The sequence below is a fragment of the Zonotrichia leucophrys genome, chromosome 1A, assembly GCF_028769735.1.
Source record: "Zonotrichia leucophrys gambelii isolate GWCS_2022_RI chromosome 1A, RI_Zleu_2.0, whole genome shotgun sequence".
In the NCBI taxonomy this organism is placed as follows: Eukaryota; Metazoa; Chordata; class Aves; order Passeriformes; family Passerellidae; genus Zonotrichia; species Zonotrichia leucophrys.
Window position 1 is genome coordinate 5282470 of NC_088170.1, and position 8525 is coordinate 5290994.

The 8525-nt window shown below is 44.1% G+C and overlaps 1 protein-coding gene across 3 annotated transcripts in view; it reads right to left on the bottom strand.

Moving 5' to 3' along the window:
- ADIPOR2 (adiponectin receptor 2) overlaps positions 1–8525 on the bottom strand; it is a 39638-nt gene extending 31113 nt beyond the window's left edge. The window contains exon 1 of one of the 3 annotated variants that reach the window (XM_064736031.1): positions 8396–8525. The gene's annotated coding sequence lies outside the window, so the exon portion shown is untranslated. Of the gene's footprint in view, positions 1–865; positions 975–8027; positions 8167–8395 lie in introns of those variants that run through there. The other 2 variants (XM_064736040.1, XM_064736049.1) reach the window with 2 other exon arrangements.

The window sequence follows — 8525 nt, forward strand, 5'->3', positions numbered from 1 at the left end:
GCCTAAAAATTTCCCTAAATGAAGGCTGAGTTTATCTTAGGATCCTGTGTCACTGGAGTTGTAAAGCACCAGCATGACAGCTTCAATCTGACATTCATTGCGCTCCGGTGGAGGAGGGATTTGTTGTAATTTATACAACCTACTTCATCCATACTGCAAGTAGTACACCAGCCAGAAAATCTGCCTCCAACATTACACACACCACATTATGTACACTGAGTGCTGCTAATATTTCTACACAAAGCCTCACATCCAACAGTTTAAAACCTCCTCAGTTGCATGGCTCCCTTATTCAACATTTCCAACAGAAAGCAGGACTGGTTTTCACTAGCAGACCACTTGCTTCCTAATATAATCAATTCTCTGGACAACTTACCAGACGATCCAAGATTTCAGTACAAACAAATCAAAAGTTCAAAGATGAATAAAGGCTGTTGGGCAATCCCTGAAGAGAAGCAGTTTTAACATACACATCCTGCATGTTTGCTTAGCAACTGGATCACCATAAGCAGCACAATATATTGGTCCTGGTCCATTACCTGTCACAAGCCCTGAAGAAGCAGTCTCAGATGCAAGCAGCAGCAGCAATGAGTATGCTCCCCACCTTTCCTTTTTATGTTTGCCTAGTAATTAATTTTAAGTGCCAGCAATTCTCAATTGCTCCATCATTAGCATGACTAAATGTCATTCTACACAGGAATTATGCAACTATGCTTTGGTCAACCCCAAATACCACCACTGTTACCTGTGACTCTGAATGTTGTAACAAATAACATGCCTATGAACTGTTCATTTATTACAAACACATTACTCCCATTACTGTCCAATTCATGAGTCCCTTGTGCTTCAAATGAGAAAGTGTTACCTCAAAACAGGATCTTCAAGAAGGAAGCTGAGCTTTAAGGAAGTTTTAATGTCCACATGTGATAGCCTCTCAAAATGCAATGTGATTTCCAGTGGAGCACAAGAAGTACTGGACACATCACAGTTACTGCTAAAAGAACAGGAATGTGGAATTGTGCCTTTTCAAGGATGGCCTTAGCCTACAGAAAACACTCATGTGAGTCTTGCAGGCAGATAAGCCCTCAGGCACTTGTATAATAATGAACTATTGAAGCAGAGCCAAGACATGAGTTTTCAGAGGAAAACAGTCATGGGTTCTGTGATCATGCTTTGTTTCTCACAATGACTTTACTGTGATGTGTAACAAGGGGCTGTTTGATGCAGCTAAGCAGCCCAGAAAAAGTCAGCTGGAAAGGGCTTACAGGGAGGAATGAAAAACCAACGTGCTGTGAGAGCATCTTGCACCACCTTTCCAACAGCATTTTAAGGCTCTGCTGCCCCCAGCCCAACACGTGTCCTGGGCATTCCCAGTCCTGCAGGGCTGCACTGCTGCAGCAACCCCGACCTTACCTGAGTGCTGAGACTGGGGAGTGTTATCTGTGACAGCCCTGCAGGTCCCCTCCCTGTGCCTGTCTGGTTTTCGGCTGTTTGGATGGCCTGGAAAGGCCCGGGGTGGCCTTGGGGCAGCCGCGTTTCAAAGGACCAGAAGAGGCTTCAGTTCTTTTCTCGGTCTCGGTGTTTATTAATTGTTTATCTAAAAGATTTTCTCTCGGCCCGACAGAGGTCTGCTCAGCAGCCAGCCACAAGCACACTGTCTCGCCCTCCGGGCAGTCACCTATCTTTATACCCATTGTTACGTGTACAATATTTATCATTTTTCCCCAATACCTTTCACCCTTATTGCCCGGTGCACTTTTAGTAATGACCAATCCCAAAGTGCCACCATCACCACAGAAGATGGAGGAGAAGAAGAAGAAGAAGGAGGACAGGACACGCCCCAATTCGTCCATCTTACTTCTCTAAACCCCCCTGTACAGAAATCCTAAACCCTGTGTCTCACCCTCTAATTAACTCATCCCTTCACCATTCACTCCGGTGAAATCCTCCTGTCCTCATACAAGTGTCATCTCCCGTGTAGGATCAAAGTCCAGCCACCAGACACTTCTGGCAACATTCCAGGACTCCCGAGCCCCCCAAGGGTGGTCTCGGTGACTCGGCACCTCAGTCCTGAGGTGCTGAGATCCCACATGTGCCCACTCTGGACCCTGCAGTCCTGCCAAGGCAGGTGACACAAATGGCATTTCCAGCAGCATCACATGCAGCTTGGTGCTTGGGACACAAACAGTCACACCAGGCCTCTAAAACTTGGTCAGCTTCTCTTGCTGCCCATCAAGGATAAGCTTCACTTAAAATTGGGGTTGTCTTCAAGACAGAATACATCCTACCCTCGAACTCTAGGTTCAAGGCTAAATTAAAAGAATTTTACAGACAAAGTAACTAAAAATCAATAGACACCGCCCCAGATACTTTAGCAACAAGTCACTTCCTACTGAATCAAAGATTTCTTTTGTAACCCAGAAAGTTTTAACATTTTATTACTGACTACAGTCCTGTTTGATATAAGAACACCAGAAGAAACACCTATGAAAAATCCTAACAGAGAGAAATGAGGCTTTACCAAATCACACTCTGTGTTTCTGAGGGATGATCTAAAAAGAGAACAAGTAATTGGTATGTGTTTATATTTAAATAATAGTGTATTTATATTTAAATTTCCTCTTCTATACCAAAAATGGATTTGAAAATTGCCCCTTGAGAAAAACCTTACAAATCAAGTCTAAGATACCTGGCAACTTCCTTCCCCACATTAGTGAAGTTCATAATAAGGAAAGGATTTTTATAAGACATCTCTTATTGAACTATTTCTGTAATGCTGCAGATTTCACATGGTTGCCAATTATTAAAATGTCACAGAGCAGGAAGTCAAGGAGCAGTTGCACTTAACCATGGACATTCAGACAACCATGACACAAGCCTTTTTCAGCATCCACCTTCTAGCTTGGAGCATATAAAGGTCAGAAAACCACTAAGTAAAGCTTTTGTTGACTTTGTTATGCTTTTCCCAACTCTCAGAACACTCACCTCAGAAATAATCCATTTTGTTCCCCACTGAAGGTACAGCAGGCAGAAAGCCAATAGTTGGCATTTTTTCACATAGCTACTTTAATAAAAATTATGAATAGGCTCTTACTTTTACTTCTACAATCATGTTTCATTAAAACAAAAAACTATTTGCCTAAAAGATTAATATTGAGAACAGTGCAACATTGCTGTGACCAGCCTTGCAGTGCCATATGCCATCCTACAGAATACAGAGACACACAAATAATTCTTAAACTAACACAATTTGCAAAGCACATTGTTCTTTTACCACCATTCAGATTTAATCTAAGCAGCCAGAGTTGGTATTTGCACCCAAAAACCAGCTTTTACTGCTTCCCTTCAACTATCTCATTTCCATCACAAGTTGTGCATTTTACAATAAACAGAAACAATGTACAGACATATGGGATCTTAAGTCCTTATCTCCCAAAATTTAGTATCACCTACCAAACAGTTTGAACAAGAAATCAAAGGAGCACAAGTAAGGGCCTTCAATGAAGTCTGGAATAAAATATTTGCTATAGCAGGAAGGCCCATGTCTTGTTCCCTCAAGGAACAGCCTGTTACTCAAATATCCATAAACATCCAATTTACTAACACACACTTACTACAACATTTTGAGAAAAATCAAACTTGACAAGTAAAAAAAATCCATCAATAAGGAAATAAAACAGGGATTTTGCCAGAATGCTTTCATTAAAACATAGAAAAGCCCACTGAAGGCTCCTACCAGCAAAATGACCCTTATCTAGAAGTTGTAGAACTGCTTAACACATCCAGTGAGCTCCTAAAAAATTCCCCAGCACATAAATTGTCATCTTCTAGACCCAAACAGAGCAGCACAATTGACCTTGGCTCCAAACAAAGAATGGCAGTCTCTGCAATCCTCTAAGCAGATGGAACCAACGTGTTGGGGAAAGAGAACATTTAATTTGGTGAAGAAGAGAAGGGGGAAAACAACATGAACAGATATGAGAAACTGCTTTGGTGTGCTTGTGATACAGCAGCCTAGTGACACCTTATCTTGGAATACATGCAGATATCACAGACACCCTCAGAAAAACAACCATATCACACCAACAAACCCCTCTCACAGGATCTATCCAAATGCAGGCAACACTGCAACATATTGACATCTGTATCTGGTGTACCTTTGGTTTTCACCATTAGGGGAGAAACATGAACATTTAGCATTTTGAGATAAAATACTAGCAGAAAGAAAAGAATAAAAGAGGGAAAAAAAAAAAAAGGAAGTAGCCTTTCCTGTAGCAGGTTTGCAATGCACTCAGATGTGCTGGCAGAACACTGAAATACCCACTCTGAGTATTCAGATATGACTTTCAGCCCATTCTGCTCTTTCCCACTGCTGCCTAAAGGTGCCTCACAGGCAATGATTACAGCTCTGCTGTTCCAACACTTTCCTCCTGTAAATAGTGCCTGACTATTTTCTGTTCTCACAAGGGCTTAATTAGTCCTGTTCACAGAGAGCTACAGCAGCTGGCACATCCCAGCAGACTCCAGTGCATTTTCACAGCTATTCAAACCCATCTGAACCATGCAGCACATTTTTCTACACTAACAATTCTGTGTCCTGAAAAATTTACATCCACCTATATGTTTGAAGAACCTTTCTGCAGTCAGTTTAACCACAGGACAGCCCTGAGATGTCCCAAAATCACTGACACACATGCAGTTCACAGAAGTCCAAAGAATCCTGCCTGGTCAGACAAAGAGACCCTCTCCCCCACCAACAGAGCAGCAGAGACCTACAACTCCAGAATACATGAGTAATCATGTTAAACCAGAAAGGAAAATACGATTTAAACATATAATATTTGCTTTTCATATTTCTGAGCACATTATTTTTGCCAACTCACTTCAGGTTCTTTGCTGTTTCTCAAATCCAGTAGCAGCAGCACAAGCAGTGTGGCACCTCCTGTCCTGAGAGGCTCCTGCTTTTCACCTCCCCAGCTGCCACGTGCCAGGGTGCAGAGCAGCCTCTGCAAACACAAAGTCTGTCACCCTCTCCTCAAAGGGAACCTTGAGATTTATCATCAAGCTGGGCTAGGATTATATTTTTTAGGTCAAACCATTGAGACAAACTTCCCAGAAAATATATGTAATCACTGGGCAAGTTCAATTTTATAGTTAGATGATGGGGAAAGTCTGCATCTCACACTCCACAAGCCAGAAGGCAGGAGGTTGCTCTCTTCAAAGCTCTGTAACAGGAACTGTGTGAAAACAACTCACCTCCTGCTTCTTATCAGCTTACACACTGACCTGCAACATCCTACTTCAAAAGTGAAATGTTCCAGTAGTAGGAGCATATTCAAATAAACAAATGAAAGTTCAAAATGTTTTCAGGAATCAGTTCCCTAAAGAATCAGAACTAGGATCTTATTTGTTTCCATATTCTTAATTTTTGAAAACCAGTTTCTTTGTTAAACTTTGCTTGACAAACAGCGCTTTAAAGACAGGCACCATGTGAACCACAACAAGCTGAAATACATCTTGTAAAAAGACAAAGCATTTAAAACAAGTTCTATCAGAAAACAATAGTTTAATAGTCCTTCCCTTAAACACTGTCCCAAACACGTTTTCATAATCACCACCATTATCTTCGGCAACGTCTTTTCAAATCCACCAACACCGTCTGTCAGAAAATTCACTGAATGACTCAGACAGACACATTCAAATCATAAATACTCAAAACTGCTATTTCCATTTCAGAACTACTTCTGTTCAAGGATTTGAATTGCTGATGGCATAATAATCCAACGACCTCATGAAGTTTCCTTATCAGGATCTCCCCCATGCACAAAGAGCATGTCCACTGACCAAAGTCAGCCTTGTGCTTTGCACAGTGCCTTGGACAATATGGTTATGCAATCCAAAACCCATAAAACTTGCAACATTTTTAGTGCCTAATACTGAGTATCTTTTGTACGCGAATGCTTGACACAGCTCCTTGAACATGCAACTGAAGACATGAGATAACAGCAGAGATCCCAGCATTAAAATCACTGCCATTACATGCCCTGCCAATTCCCATTAATTTCCCTTCATCACAGACCTACAGAAACGCTTGCCTAGAGCAAGCACAGGCTTTCCAAAGCTCAGCCTTCCAACCCTGTGTCCAGGAGTCAGCCTTTCAGTCTGAATCTCACCCACACTGCCAAAACCCCTGGTCACTAGCCACTTGCCACACTCATAGCAATGTCACCAGCTCAGCAGCACTGACTCAAGTCCATCAGGGCAAAGACTGGGGTGTGGGATGAAGGAAAGCCCCATGGCTCTGGCTCTCTTGTCTCTTCAAGACCATTTAAGCTTCTCTACCCATGGCACTTTAAATCTATATTTGAGAATATACATATAATATATAAGAATCTGCTGGAGAAATTTTCACCATGAAAGGTTTTGCTTGAAGTACGCCAAAAATACACTCCTGTCCTTCACACCACATTATGTTTCCAGATCTGATTTACGCTCAGAAAGGATCATTTTGAAAACCTGGGCTAGGTTGGGGTGCAGCTTTTAGCTCCTCCATCACTTATTCTGATTCAGTTTTCCACATTAGCAACGATCTTCCATGGCTTTCACAGCAAAGCTGCCAACAACCTTATTCACAACCATATTTAGTTGTCAGCTCAGACAAAGGAATAATTTCTGTATTGTACCAACTAATCTTACACTTCCAACACAACAATGACTTCCTTTTAAGTTACCTACTAACACACACTTACAGTCTTCTTACAGGTTTAAGTGTCACAGAACAGATGAAGTTCACACATTATTAATAAGTTATCCTATAATGCAAACACCACAGCAGGAAATCATCTTAACTGCAAGTGGCTGGCAACCCCATAGGAAAAGAAAAAAAGGAACTCATAACACAAACTTCCTCTCTGCTATAAACAAGGCTAGGTCACAGCCAAAGACAACAAGGAAAACTGGCCATGTTTCACGATCGTGCTGCACCCATAACTCCAAGACACAACGCCTACTTTTGCTGATCACAAACATGTTTTGCTCTGCTACAGCAGCTGAAGTAGTCTCAGTAAGGTTGTGCAGCAAACAAGCACCTCCACACCGAAATACTACAAAAAGGACTCTGAGCATTTTCACAACTCTGAGTGCGGTGCAGCACACAGCTCTTCACTGACTGCCAGAACAGACCTGTGAAGCCCGGAGCCAGCATGAAGGCAGAAATTCGATACTCCCTGACACTGACTACAGCAACGGAGTGAAAACAGGCGTTTAAATTACACCCTAAGACATCAACTCAAAGCCAGATTATGCCAAGAAGGCTCTGCCCACAGGGCCTGGCCAGTTTCATACAATTCGATCCATTTTTAAAAATACACACAACGGTTGTGATCCACAAGACAACTAGAGGTAACATCTAAAAGATTTCTGCTGTGTGACAAGTGCATGATAGTTTACATACCCAAAGTGACAAAGCTCGTATAACAAAAAATAAAAAGTTCTAATTTAATATTAATGGTTTTCTGAAAACAAATGCCCACACATCTACGGAAGCCACAGAATCATCTGACTTGTAAGGCTAAGACAAGCACAAGAAGGAACTAACACTGCTTGAAAACCCCAGCAAAGAAGAACAGCTGTCATCTCTTCTTTGTTTTCCAGCCGATTACCATATGTTTCAACGTCTTTGTTGTTCATCCCAAGCAAACAAGAGATGAACACCTGATTCTCTCAGGAATAAAAAAAAAACCCAGCAAAAGTTTTTTAAAAGTTTCTTCTGATGCCACTTGAGAATATCCAAACTGTGCTTACCCTAATATCAAATATTTATATTACATTATCTACTGTCGGTAACTCCAGTGTTTATAGATATAAGCACTTAAAAACACTCTGCTGTCAAAAAGGGCTCCCATACTGTGCAAGCGGAGGAATTATTACTTCTATTGCCTCCCTAAGAAGCTTTCAGGCGCAGCAGCAGATTTCCCTGCCCTCACAAGCAACAAGTGCACGGAAGGCTATAAACAAGACCCACTTACGGTGCTCTTGACCCACTTAGCGCGCTCCCCTGGCCCAAAGCCTCCTCCCGCGGCCGGCGATTCCCGGTGCTCCGCCGTGCCCCGAGCGCTCTCGCTGCCTGAAGGCTCCGCTCACCCGCAGGGCCCAGCCCGGCCCGGCCCGGCCCGGCCCAGCCAGCGCCCTCCGCCCTCTGCCCGCCTCCCGCCCCGCCAGCAGCGGCTCCAGCGCAGGCCGCCCGCCCTCCAGCCCTCCCGCCCGCCGCGGTCCCTCCCGCCGCCCCGAAGAGCGGCCGCACGCCCGGGCGGGCACCCCGGCCCCGCGGGCCGCGGTCAGGCCGCGCAGCCCCCGCGGAGCGGAGCGCGGCCGCGGCTGCCCGGCGCTCGCTCACCTGGCAACGGCCGGCGGAGGTGCTGCCGCCGCCCCCGTCCCGCGGCCGCCGCTGCCGCCGCCGCCGCCCGCCCGGCCCGGCCGCCGCCTCCTCCGGCCCTACGGCGTCACCATCGCACGAGGCCGCCGCC